This window comes from Schistocerca americana, unplaced genomic scaffold (assembly GCF_021461395.2).
Source record: "Schistocerca americana isolate TAMUIC-IGC-003095 unplaced genomic scaffold, iqSchAmer2.1 HiC_scaffold_867, whole genome shotgun sequence".
NCBI classification, from domain to species: domain Eukaryota; kingdom Metazoa; phylum Arthropoda; class Insecta; order Orthoptera; family Acrididae; genus Schistocerca; species Schistocerca americana.
The window spans coordinates 5,001-10,000 of NW_025726639.1; positions in this window are offsets into that span (position 1 = coordinate 5,001).

Genomic DNA, 5,000 nt, shown 5'->3' on the forward strand with positions numbered 1-5,000 from the left:
CTGAGCTTGCCGCTGCCGACAGAGGCCCGGGAGCGTGCTGTCGTGGCATTGCCGGCGGGAGACAACACGCGCCACCTACGGTGGCCGGCAGCTCCAACGCCAGCGCCACAGAAGGACAAAAGCCCCACTTGGGTGCCGAAGCGAACTCTCCCAGCACAGCGCACGCGCCAACACGTCCGCACAGCTGCGATACAAACCACCTGCGAGAACCGCAGAGGCGACCGAGCAGCAGACGGCGTCGCGGCGCCGAGCGCCGGGCGGCGGCGCATCCTCAGCGCACACAGTCCTCAATCGGACCAGCACACTGCAGATGTCCACCGCGCTTCGCACCGGGCCCGCGAGGACCTACTTTGGCCGCACGGCGCCGCGTGCAGGGTGCGCCGGCGCGCAGCTGCGCCGCCTGCCGCCTCCGTCGGCCGGCGCGCCTGCCACTGGCCGCCCCCACCAGCCGGCTGTAGCGCGTGCGCCCACGCACCGCGCGGCCAGCACGCCGGGAGGCCCCCCCTCACCGGCCGGGGACGGTCCCACCCAGCCACCGCCGCGTATCGCTTCACACCCACATGCCATTCACGTTCGTGGGCATGGTGGGTATCGCTGAAACAACCGGTTGGTAGCTCAACCGATCGTCGCCATCACTGATTCACCTCTAGCGAGAACAACCGCACCACAACCGTTTACCAGTTGTTCATTTGCGTAACGTCACCAGCAAACGTAGACGTCCATCGCCATTTGCAAATTCAACGATTGTTGCATGCCTGTGTCAGGTGTCACGACACACTATGTCTGCCCACATACACGCAACAACATGTGCACGCTTCGCGAACACGTGGAAGGTGGCCCCCGTACGTATGCGATGTCCATTGCGCGAACGACTGTCAACCGGCCTCTGTCGCATGTCGCAGATGTGGAACGCAGTGCACCATGCTATCACGGTGTGTGAGAAGAGACGACTACGTCTGACAACACGCGCCACTACATCAACAGACGGCTCATGCTGATCGCCATCCACGGCATACCATACTGCAATCCAGCTCTTATAGGGAGACGACACGTAGCTGAGTGCACAATATTTGGACCGTATGGTTCGCCGTTGTTGGCGCAGTCGTGGTACGGTCACACATGTACCACGATGTATCATTCAGTACATGAGGACCAATGTGCAGTACAGTGTGTGATTTGGACGTACAACATCAGCGGACAGTTGACACACGCCGTACCACAACGTAGGCTGTGCTTCGCCATGCAAATGCCAATGAACAACTGCGAAGGGCATTGAGCATGTACGTCCTGCTGCCATCCGCATTACAGTGTATAGCTGCAAGGTGTTTAACATGAAGCGATACTCTGGGGACCAGGCAGTGCGAGTAGCAAACTATATTGCGGGGGTTGCAGTTAGGCAACACCACACTAATTTAACGCGTCGTATGACAATTACAGAGCAGGTTAAGGCCCAACGTGTGTTGGGTTAAGGCCCAACGTGTGTTGGGTTAAGGCCCAACGTGTGTTGGGTTAAGGCCCAACGTGTGTTGGGTTAAGGCCCAACGTGTGTTGGGTTAAGGCCCAACGTGTGTTGGGTTAAGGCCCAACGTGTGTTGGGTTAAGGCCCAACGTGTGTTGGGTTAAGGCCCAACGTGTGTTGGGTTAAGGCCCAACGTGTGTTGGGTTAAGGCCCAACGTGTGTTGGGTTAAGGCCCAACGTGTGTTGGGTTAAGGCCCAACGTGTGTTGGGTTAAGGCCCAACGTGTGTTGGGTTAAGGCCCAACGTGTGTTGGGTTAAGGCCCAACGTGTGTTGGGTTAAGGCCCAACGTGTGTTGGGTTAAGGCCCAACGTGTGTTGGGTTAAGGCCCAACGTGTGTTGGGTTAAGGCCCAACGTGTGTTGGGTTAAGGCGCAACGTGTGTTGGGTTAAGGCGCAACGTGGGTTACGTTAAGGCGCAACGTGGGTTACGTTAAGGCGCAACGTGGGTTACGTTAAGGCGCAACGTGGGTTACGTTAAGGCGCAACGTGGGTTACGTTAAGGCGCAACGTGGGTTACGTTAAGGCGCAACGTGGGTTACGTTAAGGCGCAACGTGGGTTACGTTAAGGCCCAATATAGGTTAGGTTAAGGCCCAATATAGGTTAGGTTAAGGCCCAATATAGGTTAGGTTAAGGCCCAATATAGGTTAGGTTAAGGCCCAATATAGGTTAGGTTAAGGTACAATATAGGTTAGGTTAAGGTACAATATAGGTTAGGTTAAGGTACAATATAGGTTAGGTTAAGGTACAATATGGGTTAGGTTAAGGTACAATATGGGTTAGGTTAAGGCGCAATATGGGTTAGGTTAAGGCGCAATATGGGTTAGGTTAAGGCGCAATATGGGTTAGGTTAAGGCGCAATATGGGTTAGGTTAAGGCGCAATATGGGTTAGGTTAAGGCGCAATATGGGTTAGGTTAAGGCGCAATATGGGTTAGGTTAAGGCGCAATATGGGTTAGGTTAAGGCGCAATATGGGTTAGGTTAAGGTACAATATAGGTTAGGTTAAGGTACAATATAGGTTAGGTTAAGGTACAATATAGGTTAGGTTAAGGTACAATATGGGTTAGGTTAAGGTACAATATAGGTTAGGTTAAGGCACAATATGGGTTAGGTTAAGGCGCAATATGGGTTAGGGTAAGGCGCAATATGGGTTAGGTTAAGGCGCAATATGGGTTAGGTTAAGGCGCAACGTGGGTTACGTTAAGGCGCAACGTGGGTTACGTTAAGGCGCAACGTGGGTTACGTTAAGGCGCAACGTGGGTTACGTTAAGGCGCAACGTGGGTTACGTTAAGGCGCAACGTGGGTTACGTTAAGGCCCAATATAGGTTAGGTTAAGGCCCAATATAGGTTAGGTTAAGGCCCAATATAGGTTAGGTTAAGGCCCAATATAGGTTAGGTTAAGGCCCAATATAGGTTAGGTTAAGGTACAATATAGGTTAGGTTAAGGTACAATATAGGTTAGGTTAAGGTACAATATGGGTTAGGTTAAGGCGCAATATGGGTTAGGTTAAGGCGCAATATGGGTTAGGTTAAGGCGCAATATGGGTTAGGTTAAGGCGCAACGTGGGTTACCTTAAGGCGCAACGTGGGTTACGTTAAGGCGCAACGTGGGTTACGTTAAGGCGCAACGTGGGTTACGTTAAGGCGCAACGTGGGTTACGTTAAGGCCCAATATAGGTTAGGTTAAGGCCCAATATAGGTTAGGTTAAGGCCCAATATAGGTTAGGTTAAGGCCCAATATAGGTTAGGTTAAGGTACAATATGGGTTAGGTTAAGGTACAATATGGGTTAGGTTAAGGTACAATATAGGTTAGGTTAAGGCGCAACGTGGGTTACGTTAAGGCCCAATATAGGTTAGGTTAAGGCCCAATATAGGTTAGGTTAAGGCCCAATATAGGTTAGGTTAAGGCCCAATATAGGTTAGGTTAAGGCCCAATATAGGTTAGGTTAAGGTACAATATAGGTTAGGTTAAGGCCCAATATAGGTTAGGTTAAGGCCCAATATAGGTTAGGTTAAGGCCCAATATAGGTTAGGTTAAGGTACAATATAGGTTAGGTTAAGGTACAATATAGGTTAGGTTAAGGTACAATATAGGTTAGGTTAAGGTACAATATGGGTTAGGTTAAGGTACAATATGGGTTAGGTTAAGGCGCAATATGGGTTAGGTTAAGGCGCAATATGGGTTAGGTTAAGGCGCAATATGGGTTAGGTTAAGGCGCAATATGGGTTAGGTTAAGGCGCAATATGGGTTAGGTTAAGGCGCAATATGGGTTAGGTTAAGGCGCAATATGGGTTAGGTTAAGGCGCAATATGGGTTAGGTTAAGGCGCAATATGGGTTAGGTTAAGGTACAATATAGGTTAGGTTAAGGTACAATATAGGTTAGGTTAAGGTACAATATAGGTTAGGTTAAGGTACAATATGGGTTAGGTTAAGGTACAATATAGGTTAGGTTAAGGCACAATATGGGTTAGGTTAAGGCGCAATATGGGTTAGGGTAAGGCGCAATATGGGTTAGGTTAAGGCGCAATATGGGTTAGGTTAAGGCGCAACGTGGGTTACGTTAAGGCGCAACGTGGGTTACGTTAAGGCGCAACGTGGGTTACGTTAAGGCGCAACGTGGGTTACGTTAAGGCGCAACGTGGGTTACGTTAAGGCGCAACGTGGGTTACGTTAAGGCCCAATATAGGTTAGGTTAAGGCCCAATATAGGTTAGGTTAAGGCCCAATATAGGTTAGGTTAAGGCCCAATATAGGTTAGGTTAAGGCCCAATATAGGTTAGGTTAAGGTACAATATAGGTTAGGTTAAGGTACAATATAGGTTAGGTTAAGGTACAATATGGGTTAGGTTAAGGCGCAATATGGGTTAGGTTAAGGCGCAATATGGGTTAGGTTAAGGCGCAATATGGGTTAGGTTAAGGCGCAACGTGGGTTACGTTAAGGCGCAACGTGGGTTACGTTAAGGCGCAACGTGGGTTACGTTAAGGCGCAACGTGGGTTACGTTAAGGCGCAACGTGGGTTACGTTAAGGCCCAATATAGGTTAGGTTAAGGCCCAATATAGGTTAGGTTAAGGCCCAATATAGGTTAGGTTAAGGCCCAATATAGGTTAGGTTAAGGTACAATATGGGTTAGGTTAAGGTACAATATGGGTTAGGTTAAGGTACAATATAGGTTAGGTTAAGGCGCAACGTGGGTTACGTTAAGGCCCAATATAGGTTAGGTTAAGGCCCAATATAGGTTAGGTTAAGGCCCAATATAGGTTAGGTTAAGGCCCAATATAGGTTAGGTTAAGGCCCAATATAGGTTAGGTTAAGGTACAATATAGGTTAGGTTAAGGTACAATATAGGTTAGGTTAAGGTACAATATGGGTTAGGTTAAGGTACAATATGGGTTAGGTTAAGGTACAATATAGGTTAGGTTAAGGCACAATATGGGTTAGGTTAAGGCGCAATATGGGTTAGGTTAAGGCGCAATATG